Here is a 13,070-nt window from a genome sequence, read left to right on the forward strand (position 1 = left end):
TTCATCCTGAGATGATTTCTGCGCAAGACACGGTCCAGTGTTGATAAGCTTACCCTATCAATATTTTGAAATATGTCATTGTTTTCTATTATTTTTCTTTGTATTTGCTGTAATGTTATGGCATTGTTTTCAAGGACCATGTTTAGGACTTCAGTTTCCTGTTCAGGAGACAGAAGACGTTCCCGACCACCTTGTGTTGGTAATCTTTCAGTTCTGCCAAACAAATAGTAAAATACTGTAAATACAAAAGTAGGTATACATTTCCTAAATACTTGAAACATACTTTACATTATTTTTACAGTCCTACAGAATAGTCCACAGGCAATACTGTACTACTGTACTCATTGAGTAATGTTGGCATCCATTGCTCCATTGAAGAGCTCACCTGTTGCCCTTTTATGCTAAAGCTCTGATTGCTAATTGGAAAACTGTGTGATGGGTGTTTGCCCTTGTGATGAGTCAGTGTGCATATATGAATGGCAGTGTGTTCCTTGTGAAAACAAAATATTTTCTGCATGAAACTTGTGCCAAAAGCAGAGAATTGTGTGTAGTGTTTTGAAAAAAGTGTGTTTAAGAACTGCAATTTGAGTGTAAAGCAGGAATTGTGCTTGTAGTTTAGCAGAATTGGTTCAGGGGGTTGGTGAATGAGTTACATGTTGTGGTCATTGTGTCTCAAGTACCAGAATTTGTGTGTAGACAATTGAGAAAAACTGTAACACTGGTACCTGAGACCCAATGAAAACAGTCTGTAATTAATGCACCATCCACTTGAACCAATTCTGCTAAAATATAAGCACATTTCCTGCTTTACACTCAGCTTGCAGTTTTACAGTAAAACCACTTTCAAAACATTACACATATTTCTCTAAAACATAAAATGGATGTAAATGTTCTGCAAAGATTTTCTATATATATAAAAATATGCAGGAAATTTGCAAATATTTTGTTTTGAACAGTTTTGGACACAGTGTGTTAGCATTTGAAAAATGTGCTGCAGATATACAGTGTTTTACAGGTGGTGAAGTAGTAATGGGAAAAGAGTTCATGGATTTTGGATAAAGTGGTCATTGAATGTATTTTGTGTGAAAGCAATGAAAAATTATTCACAATTTGGTCTACATACACTTCTGTTTCGCTGAAAAGTTTTGACAATGTGACTTCAGTTTTGACCAGTACAGGTTAGCAATTGAAAAAAACTGTATTACTGAACCTGATTTATGTTGCAGATAAGAAATAACACAAAGCCTTGTTCTGAATGATTACTACACTTTTTAGATGATCCAGGAGTATGGAATGGTTGGCTGTATTGAATACAGTAGACAGGTACAACAAAATTACAATCGCATGATTTCCAGAGTCTGAAGACAAATAGCAAGCATTTGTTACCCTTTGAAGAGCTGACTCAATGCTGTTGTGCATCCTAAAACCTGTTTGTTTGTGATCGGAAAAGGTGTGAGAAGACTTTTTCCAGGACCTCAGATATAAATGACAATTCTGAGCCAGTTACTGAGCACAGTCCGTGGTTGAATGACTGCATGCTTCGATGAGGATGGGAAAGAGAAAATCATAAAGAGAATCTGAGCTGGCGAATATAAAAAGAAAGAGAAGAGATTTCTAACAGGTGGGATGAGAGGAAGGTTGGGGAGTCACAGCGCAGCACCTGGGAAACAGATCAACACCTTGCGTACATGTGGCCCAGTAATGGTGACCATGGAGACAGCTGTGGAAACAAGTGTTTTATTCTCACCTTCAAGGCTGTTATTCATTATGTCGCCACTACATTGTTCACATAGTGGAGGAAGTTGGGTACGTGAGAGTGTTAAAAGAAACATGAAATGTGTTTCGCAATGACTGTATGATTCTGCGCTTTATTATACTGTCTCATTATGAATCATCACACTTATTTTCACAATCAGTTCCTGTTTTTCCTTTACCCTTCTGTTTGCAAGTCAGCCTTGAAAACTGACTTACTATTAACCTTAACCTCAAGAGAATAAATGGAAACACGAATAATTACACATAAAATCCACTAATAACATTATTTACAATTTATTTTCATTTTACAATTTATGTGTGCACTGGCCTTAACCTTTGAGTTCCTCTGCAATGTGCAGTTCAATAGAGAAGACAGAGAAGGAGAGTACTTGGATAATGGCTTTGTAAGCTTTGTGACGTGATGAGATGCTCTCCAGCGCAAACATAATTACGGCCTGACAGCGGGTAGAGGCTCGATAATCAGAGGCTGGTGATCGGAGCATGCAGCTCATGACCAGGAGAGGCAGTGACGCTGAAAAGTAATTAAAGTCACCCACAGAGTGGAGCTATGCAAACTGCCCTCCCAGCTTGTTACAACACCTCTTCTTGACTTCTCGCTGTTCTATTATTCTCTCTCTCCTTTCCTTTCCTCTCCTCATCCTTGTTTCATTTCCTCTCACATCCTTCTGCTGCATTTCTGTCTGTTACCTTCCTCCCAACCTTCGGCTAGCTTCCTCTAAACTCCTGTCTTGCTTTTCTCTCATCTGTCCATCATTCCTCCAGCCTATTTTTTTTCTCCTCTCCATCCATCACTCGCTGTCTCATGAACGCAGCAGCTACCTGTTATGTGCAAAAGCAGTGAATAAATGGACCACGGTATCCCTCGGCCCTGTGCCACACACACACACACACACACACACACACACATAGTGCACTTTTATAAATCGACGTGGTGCTAGTTTTAAATGCAGCATTCAGGTCTGTGTGTTGGTTGGTTCTTTGTGTCTGCATCCATGTGTATTCCTGTATCTTTGCATGCATTATGTACTGGCTCGTGTACATCCTCTCAAGATCTCTCAGATGTGTGACCAACTTTCCTTTTAAAGCGAGCGGTGGCTAGACTACTTGCTGTGCGAGCTGCAGAGTGTGAGCTTATCTCTAGCTAAGCCTTTATGCTATGCAAAGGAGTGAAAGATTACCCCTTACACTGCTCCCCTGTTTCATAGCCCTCCTGGCTCACCCATGGTGAGCACAGAGTAGATGGAGAGAAAGGCATGGAGGCCACTGTGCAACTATGTGGATTGGTGTCTTAATCCCTTCTTCAACTTTTCATGTTTGCCACAGTTCAGGAGCAGTACACGAACTAGTGTGCATGCTTGTAATAATATAATAATAATCTTTATTTGTAGAGCACTTTTCAAAAACAAGTTACAAAGTGCTTTAACAAGTGTAAAGACAATATCCAAAAAAACAATAATACAAAAACAATACAAGATAAAAGCAAGAAAACATTGAAAAGACTAAAATGCACGTTTAAGATAAATATTAAATAAGTAAAACAGAATGTACTGTAACTAATGAAAGGATGTTTAAGAACTAAATGCGCACAATTTCTTTCAGGGACAAGCTTATCAGCCAATGAGCAGGGACATGACATGGTGATGATAATTTTGGCAATTAATTCTTTAGAAAGCCAAATTCTGATCTTAAAGCTGAAAACGGATCCACCATCTACTAAAGCTTTGATACAGTTCTTGATGAGGTCACCTGTTTCAGAGCTCTAAATCCTACCTGGAAGTACAAGAGACACACTAGTATAAGGTTGTTCCTCTCAATCTTTTGAAAATATGTTTTTATTTATGCTCATGTCCTGTTAACAGAACGAGCATCATTGGTGAATTACATGAGTGAGCAGACAGTGTCAAATACCTCCCCTGAGAATCAGTAAGGTTCAGTTCAATTGGACACTGCATGCTTGTCATTTTACAAGCACATGAGGCATGCTCAATGATTGACATGCTCAATGGTGGAAGAAATACTGAGATTCTTTACTTAAGTAAAAGTTGGAATACCACAATTTAAAAATATTGCAAACAAAAGTCCTGCATTCAAGGTGTACTTAAAGTATATAGATATTATCAGAAAAATGTACTTACAGCTGCACAACATTTTAACATTAACGATGGGACAAGTATAATTTGACTGGGTTCGTTCAATGCACGCACAGAAAATTATTAATGCTGAAACTTTATTGCTTTCACAGTTCACGCACATCGCTCTCATCAATCTTGTTTCTAACTGCAGCAAGCAACTGGTGATCATAATAGAGCATTAAGTGACACAAGACAGATATTTCCCTTTGGCAGAGAACAGGGTAAAGCTAAAAGGAGAGTAAATATTGATTTACATTTGCCATGTGGCCAGAAGCACGAGTCTGAATGCTAATGTTGCTCTATGTCCGTTAGATGTGCAAATAAGCAGCCGTTTGCTAATGCTTTCAGCATATCTTTTGTTATATTTATAAGGTGATGTCAGTGCTGTGTTTACAGCTTGCTGGGTTGACTCCAAATGGCCATGTGAAAGTAGTGAAACTACAAAGTGCTATCTGCAAAAAGTGTTATATTATAATATTGGATTATTAATATTATTGATCCATCAAAGTGTGAAATCAGTGTTACAAATTGCTACAAATCGTCAAACATGTGGCTGGCTGAAATGGATCTAATTAGAACATTTTTGTTCAAGTTCAATTATTTATTGTTTTTAATTTACTTAATTATCAGTTTTAAGTTTTACAATGCATCACATCTGCAGAAGTACATAAAATCATATTCTGCAAAGTAACTTATAAACTGTGGTGGAGAAATTGTAAAGTTGTGTAAAAGTGTAAAGTAGCTTAAAATTCAGATATTTCGTGCAGCCCTTAAATGTAATGCAATACACTGGATTTACTGATGAAAAGCTCTGGCACAGTGGCACTCCAGCTCTTTTCCTCTCAAACATGCCGTTTTGGACACCAGTGTCCAAGCAGGACAAGGGTTAATGCTGCTGCTGGGTACAACTGATCTGTGTGTTTTCTCAGACGTACAATGGGACCTGTGTACTCAACACCTTATCCACGGGCTTGAAGTGAGCAGCAAGTTGGCTAATGAGCATTTTTAAGAGAATAAGACTCATTACAAAGCTCAGTGGCTTGAAACACCACAAAGGCTGCAGCTATAGCCTCTGTATACTCATTTAGTCAACATGGCCCTGTGTGGCAGAGCAAATCCCCTTACACTGTGCTCTTTGTTTAATTTTGAGCTAATCTCTATTGGCCAATGAACTCTTTCTCTCTGCCATCAGTAAGGAAAAGTACTGATTTGTCACGGGGGTGAGGGGGATTAAGCCGCTTAAACATGTATATATTATCCAACCCACTTACAAATGTCAGGTCTCAATAACTGGTTTAGTATTTACACGGCTCAGTATTTGGTTTTCCTTCTTATGACCTTCATATTTTGGAGGATCTATTTACCTTCCTGCAAGAAATAATCAACCACTGGCTGGGCCAAATTCCAATTCATGCCATGGATGATGAAAAACACAAAGTCGCCTAATTTCTATTCTCTTCACAGGCGTGGGTCTATTGCAGAGAGACTGGTGGTGATTGTGTTCAAGCACTCAGGTCTGTAGGGGGAAACTAAAAAGTCAGGAATTAGGTAGGTTACACAGTGCCTTTTGAACAAGCAGCCCTGAAAGCACAAGCTGCCATGTGCCCCTTGAAGTATGAGTGACATGCAAGAGAGGGTATTTTTTGAGTGAAAACCAGCCATAGGATAACAGCAGGCTACTGCTTCATTTCACTATTTCCCATAAGACTAAAGTAGCGAAAGTGCTCGAGGCAAGGACTACAACATTTTGTCTTTGCCTTGCTGTTTTTTGTCTTTATTTGAACAAAATAAATGTGTAATATTTGACAGATTTAAGCAGAGTATAACAGAGTTCCTGCTGAAGTTATTTCCTTTTGAAAAACAGGCAAATATCGGAGGAATGTCACGGCTGTAAACCTCACTGTAAGAAAGATTTTTTTCCTGTTTGGACATTTTTGTTCTTTTTTTGCATCCAGATTTCTCTCACAGCCAGAAGATTTAGTCAGATCAGAATGTGTGAGATTGTCTATATCTGCTGGTCTTGATGGTTTTGCAGCCTGTTTCCTCACCTTTTGTAATGTGCATGCTGGGATGGGCTCGAGCCCCTCATGACTTTAATATATTCAGAATTGGCACTCAAAGTACAGCATGTCTAAATTAAAAATCCAGGTTATTCAGAACTGTCTGCAGTATGGTCTTGTGAATGACACAAAGCTTTCAGAGATGGCTCTGGTTCACTCCATTGGCTCCATTAGCAGCAGCCATGAGTCAGTCATGTCAGTGTAAACGCTGCAGCCTGAGTGCACAAAGCTGGTGGCTGAATAACACTTTTCTAGGAAACTGCAGTGAGACATACAGTGGAACTCATAGATGAAATGACATGCAGCCAATCTCCGATTCTACTAGCAGCCATTAGAGAGAAATGGATATACAGAAATGATGAGCTTATGTGGGATGTGGAACACATACTGTATTTCTGGCACTTGTTTGGTCTCTTTTACCTTCAGGAGAGACATTTATTTTAATCAAACAAGCTCTGTAATCAATGTCCTTTGATATCTGAGAAATGACCTGTGTAACGCAGACAGTTTGAGATTTATATTATTCAATCCAAGCCGGTATGGGTTTATACTTGATAGATGAAATTGACTCCTGGTATGTTAGGAATGACAGATGAAGGGTGAATCCAAAATAAAACCCTCTTTAATCCTTAATGTTTCTATAGAGTAAATATTCCACTCAAGGTGAAATCTTACAGAAAATCAATAGAGCTCACTTGTAATACAGTGTGTGCAAACTATTCCGGTACAGTAAACACAACTTCAACTCATCTGACATTTAAGTCTTCGTCAAGGCTGAGCTGAGGAACTGCCAATCAAATAAAAAATAAAACACTATGACATGAAACTATAAGATAAAATTGTACAATAAGATGTGTAGATGTTATTACAGTAATCATCCTTGACTTACACTCCAGGTTTCTGTGCCTTGGCAGAATGCTTTTAGTTGCCACTGAGAATAATTCAAACGTTTCACATTTGCTGTGTTAGAACAATTTCTAAGAGCCAATGGGTGTTTTGACTCTGATTGGCTAATTTGGCAACATCTTTAACAGTCGGAGTTCAAGCCAGGAAAGCCCGATTAGTTCCACGGACAGATGGACAATTTTACAACCAAACAATTTAAACAATTTCAGTCTGGTGTTGTTTATTAAGACCCCACAAAACCCAAATCTGAGGTCATTTCATGTTATTCGCCACAGATGGAAATATGGGTGGGAATGCATGAGTATGAGGCTACCTATTGTTTAGGCAACACTGACAGCCAAATGGTGCATTATGATGAAATTCTCAGTGATCAGATATGCTTTGGTTAGGAAGATTTCTTCAGAAGCATTGTTCCTGTTCAAATAACACTTACCGTACATGTTGATCTGTGAAAAAGACAAATTAAATCCTCTTTCATCTCATTGCTTGTCTTCGGCACAGTTATTAATTATAAATCCCATATCATCATATCCAAGAGGGATAACCTCTGATCCACCTGTTAGGATAGTATAATTACAAAGATGAACAACCTGGCCAGGTGCCTGAAAACACTGCCCTCTCCTGGACTTGTTGTCATAGTGTGTTCTAAGAGGCCATCATAGTGTTGATCCACCAGATAAAGTCAACTTAAGCCTTCTTTAACGTGTGCCTTACTTCTGTGACAGTGGCATATGAAAGTTTTGTATTGTATTGATGTATTTTTAAAAAACTGAGAAGAACAACCTTGGTGTTGGTGAATCGGATTTACACCAGTCCGAGAAGTCGAGATAAACATACGCTGTAAAATTAGTGCACCCAGGGTCATGTCATTGACATATTTTAACATCCATACAAGGTTTTTCTGTATCACTTTATTTGATGTATTGAGAAAACAATCACGATGATAACACAGAGCCCTGAGGGGCCACTTTGCTTGAAATAACCTCATCAGAGGATCATCTTTATTCCCCTCCTGTCTCTGCATAACAGCCTGTTGACACCAGACAACACTCAAGACTCCTATTTACCTCCAATGGAGACTCTTGCTGTCAGAGGAAGGTGAGAGATGATGTTATTCCATGTTTGCTTGAAAAGTATAGACCATTCTAGGGCTGAAGCTAACAATTGTTTTCAATGCTGATTAATGTGCTGATTAGTTTTTTTGTTTAAAAGTAGGGCACCATGTGGAGTTTTGGACCACTAGTAGTAGACAAAGCAATGTTTATAGCTACCTATGAGTGGGTCCCAGTTCTGTTGGATGTCCAGGGTGACACCATACACATTCCTGCCAGGGGTTTCTCATATGGAGGACTGATCCTTTGTTAAGAAATAAATACATAAATAAATATAAATGCTCAATAAATAAATAAGCATCCTATTAAAGGCAAAAAAAATAAAGTTAATAAATAAATGTAGGCAGTAATTAAATTATACAATGAGACATAAATGTATATATCTCTTAGCTTCTTTATTTATTCACCTTTGTATTAATTACCTTATTTATTTATTGTCCATTATAATCTTCAACTTTTTTTAATTACTTCTTTTTTAAATGTATTTATTTATGTGTGCTTTTTAATATTTTTGTCTGTTTTATTCTTCCTTTGCATTTTCTACCCTATTTATTTCCCCAATGGTATTTATTTCTGTCTGCTCTTTTTACATTTCTCTATGTATTTCTGCCTTATTATGCAAATGAGGAGGGTCTGTGTCTCAAGGGAAAAACTTCTCGCCTATTGGTGGACCAGTCAGACCACAGAGGTTGATTTTATCAACAAGCTTGCTCCTCACACAGTCAGATGGCTTCCTTCAGTGAATTAAAGTGTTTAGCAACTCTATTTGAATACAATACAACCAGCCGAAAATGCTTGATTTCAAATCTTTATGTAGTCAGAGTTACCCTGAACTCAAATATGATAGACTAGTCATCAACAGGAATTATTTAATGTTTTCCCAGAAAACCAAAATGAAAGAATAAAGTAATTTTCCTAACATTTTAGTGTTTTTTTCACTTTTAAAGGACACATGTAACATGTATGTTTTATACTTCCTGTGAATATAATCCAATTAATCCTATTTTCATACTGTATATATGTTGCGTTAACACCTTATTTTGATGTTGTGTCATATCTCTTTTGTGCTAATTTCATAAAGTCCGACATAATTTGATAAAGTATGTTGCATGTGAAACTAGTAAATATTATATATTATTAACATGAATGACTTTGCGCATTAACCACTTAATTTCCTGCATTCTGAACACATTTTCTGTACCAATTTATGGAGGAAATGTCTTATATGTATTTATATGAAGGGAAATAAAATTAAGGTGACAGGTGTGACAATTCAAAATATAACGATATACTGGAATATAATGCAGTAATCAGCTTTTGGACAATGCACATTTGTTTAGTCTATATTTCAGTTGCATTGCATGTTTTCTTATTGTGCATTGTTTCATTTATTATTCAACATTTCTTATTGCAGTTTTTCAGAACATTTTTAACAAAAGCGTTCAAAAAGTGATGGAGACATTCTGATTCTCACATGTCTCCAGCATCGTCAGTGTAAATGACACCTATCTGTCAATATTTTTAAATGTCCTGCCCCATCCAGGCTGTGATTGGTCGGTTCACGACAAGTCACGTTGACGAGCTACATGGCTGCTTGAAAGGCACCCGATCTTCTCTTCTCCCTCGTCTCTCTCCACCAACAGAGTTTAGCAGGCAGGCCAGAACGGGAATAGGTGAGCGTCACGTAGCGCCCAGAGAACCTGATATAGAGAGGGCAGAGGAAAGTACCGGCAGCTTGAGAGAAGTCCCGGTATGCCAAAGAGTAAAATGTTGAGGTGCCGGTACTACGTACCAGTGCGTTCCGGCCCACTTCAAGCACTGGTTCAAACTGAATTTACCACAGGGTCGGATACAAGTGCACTCTAGATTTAGCTGCTACTAGCTGACTGTGTGTTTCTCACGAACAACGGCTCCCTTTACTGCAGTTCTGTGTCCGTGCATGCCGCAAACTGAAACACTGTCTGTCAGAGCGTCCACATGTAGTATTGTCTTCAAACAGAGTTGCTATACACCTCAGTTCACTGAAGGAAGCCATCTGACTGTGTGAGGAGCAAGCTTGTATGCAGGTAGAGTCCTCTGCCATTTGACTGGTCCACCAAAAGGGAGAGGCAGAAATAAATACCAGGGGAAATAAATAGTAGGTAGAAATGCAAAGGAAGAATAAAACAAAGACAAAAATAATAAAACACACACATAAATAAATACATTTAAAAAAGAAGTAGGCCTAATTAATAAAAAAGTTGAAGATGATAATGGACAATAAATAAATAATGTAATTATTATAACAGTGAATAAATAAAGAAGCTAATTAAAAAATATATATACATTTATGTCTCATTGTATAATTGAATTACTGCCTACATTTATTTAGTTACTTTATTTTTTGTGCATTTAATCAGATTATTTATTGAGCATTTATTTGTTTATGTATTCATTTCTTAATCTGTCAGGATCAGTCCTCCATATTCTCACTGTTTCACTGATCGACAGGTGGGCAGAAAAGTGCCAACAAAGGCAGTGAAGTAGAAGACTAGCAAACATGGATGTAAACCTTTCTTTAATACAGTCTATGATGTAAACAATGCAGGTTTCAAAACTTTCACAAGAATTGGCTTTGTTTGATGAAGAAGGACGTGCATTCAACATGTTTGTTAGACCTTAATGATTAACACAGTGTGTTTTGGTGAGAAACGCAGAGCATAAACATGAATTTTGTTTGTTTACAAGAAAACTCCAAGTCCGAAGTGACAACTTCATGGGCAATCTCAGAACATTTTGCACTGGTGTGTATGGTTTCCGGTTGAACGACATGTTTGGTCGAAACTGTGTACAACGTTGCGCAACGTCCTTCCCCGGTTTGGTGGCTGTGTCACAGGTGTTACTCAATGAGCAGCAATATGTATATAGATACTCCTGTATCAAAAAAGCGGGTAAGTGCACTGCGCTTGCGCAGCCTACACAACAGGGCGTTCATAGCAACAAAGCAATCCTAACCCTTTGCTACGTTTTGTCGGGGCTGAACTCGGCCCAGACCGTCTTTTGTCTGGCCGACAGTCCAAAACTAGAAGATATTTAATTTTATAGTAGCCATACAGACAGGCAGCCATTCCTTACATTTAAAATGGAACCAGATAATGTTTGGCATTTCATCTAAAAAATCTATTATTAAAGTAACTGATTTATTTTCTTAATTATTTTTTGCTTCAGCATTTTAAAAAGGTTGATTTCAGCATTGAGACATTTTCTTTTGTTCAGATTCAGATAGACTTAAGGAAAAACTCTCCCCCAAAATCCCCTTTCAATGGGGGAAAAATGTAAGAAACCTCAAGAAGAGCAACAGAGAATCGGGATGAGTTCCCTCACCCAGGACGGACAGGAAATAGATGTCATGTGTAGGCCCGACAGGATCATGGTAAAATTACAGTTAGCCTATGACAATCAGGATGACAAAAGATAAACTCTTAATATATGAAGGATATGGATCTTGGGGGACGTCCAGCAACTTTCAGATGCCACCAAACAGGTAAGACCAGAGCCACAAAACCTCCTCTTCACTTGTTTCTTATATTAAAAGGTCTGCAATTAAAGCTGTTACTAATTATTCATTGAAAGTATTAAAAATAATTAGCCTATACTGATTATCCATCAAGTCTGGAATTGTTATAAGCTGTTATTCTCATATGTCTTATCATAAAACTGGTAGCAAGTTTTCCTCAAAAAATAAAAAGTGTTTTAGTAGGCTATAATAATTGTTTACTCTACATGGACATCTGCCATGCAGGCTATCTGCCTCGAAGCTGCAGTTTGATGTACCTCCACAAGATGGCAGCAGAGATCACAACATAACTTCATTCAAATGAATTCCAGGTATGCCTTTGTGATTTCAGATGTCCAATATAAAATACTAGCCTTATTACAATTATAGCGCCTCGCTGAACTATGATTAACACAATAACTCACATTCCTTCAGCGTTTTGAAATAAATCAGGTCAAAGAGTCATTTAAACAGACGAGGCTGTTTCCATTGCATCAGTTGAGCGCTCGCCTGTGCCAAAGAGTTCCAGGAAGAAGCTAAATACTTAACATTACCTTAGAGAGGACACTCAACCAGGTACTTTACTGCTAAATCTCAGATCTGCTTCTTCACTTCCTTGTGTTGCTTATGAGGGAAAAACAGGGCAGGGTGACGCTCACCTTTCACCCTTTTCCTGTATGGTCCACGTTGAAGGGCAAAAACAACCCACATAGTTTTCACCTAAATAGTTTGAATTCCTCAATGATATATTGTAATAAATGTGACTGTAGCATTACTGTTTTTTGATTTTATCTTTACCTTCAAACATTAGAAACATCCCCTGAAATACCAGCAAAGACTCTCCTCTGTTATTTTTATTTTATTAAATGAGGTTCCGGAGGATCAAGGAAATATCAGATGACACACCGGGTTTCTGTGACATCCATCTACGAGGGAGAACACGTCATGAGGATGTTTGTGAACTGTCTGTTATTTAAAGGTTTAGGTGGTTGGGAACTTTAATGATCCTGGATAAAAAGCAAGGATAGAGTTTACACTGAAAATATGATTATTCAGTCTCTTGCTGTATGGCTATCTCAAGTAGCCAAATAACTTAGCTTAGCTAGGCACAAAGACTGGGAAAAGGGGGAAACTGTTCTGAAAACATCATATCACAACTGTTTAAATAAAATCAGCTTTAAATTAATCAAACACTTTATAATTTATCACTCAGTTTTTCATTTCACATCCTATTTTTCAGTTGCCATGCATTTACAACCTCCATTTAGATCAATTAAATTTTGTTACTTCTATCCCTCATAGCCGTCCAGTTTTTATCATACTAACTGCCTGCCATCTTCTTATAGAGTGTGGTATCAATTATCTCATCTAACTGGCAGGAAGAAGGGGAATACACATACGTTATTTTCCAAATTAGATAACTATTTCCTTATCATTAAATCATCCCTGAATGACAAACATACAACTTCCTCACACACCTTCCCACAACCAACTCCCTTCTTAAAAAAACTCACACACACACACACACACTTAACAATCACAACTACAT

General features: G+C 37.8%; 1 long non-coding RNA gene across 3 annotated transcripts in view; it reads left to right on the forward strand.

Annotated features, from left to right (window-relative positions):
• Positions 1-10,974: 10,974 nt before the first annotated feature.
• LOC123976970 overlaps positions 10,975-13,070 on the forward strand; it is a 37,189-nt gene continuing 35,093 nt past the window's right edge. For 2 of the 3 annotated variants that reach the window (XR_006826481.1, XR_006826483.1), the window contains exons 1-2: positions 10,975-11,509; positions 11,768-11,853. This is a non-coding gene — a long non-coding RNA (uncharacterized LOC123976970). Of the gene's footprint in view, positions 11,510-11,767; positions 11,854-11,956; positions 12,098-12,392; positions 12,720-13,070 lie in introns of those variants that run through there. The other variant, XR_006826482.1, reaches the window with a different exon arrangement.

This window comes from Micropterus dolomieu, linkage group LG09 (genome assembly GCF_021292245.1).
Source record: "Micropterus dolomieu isolate WLL.071019.BEF.003 ecotype Adirondacks linkage group LG09, ASM2129224v1, whole genome shotgun sequence".
NCBI lineage: Eukaryota > Metazoa > Chordata > Actinopteri > Centrarchiformes > Centrarchidae > Micropterus > Micropterus dolomieu.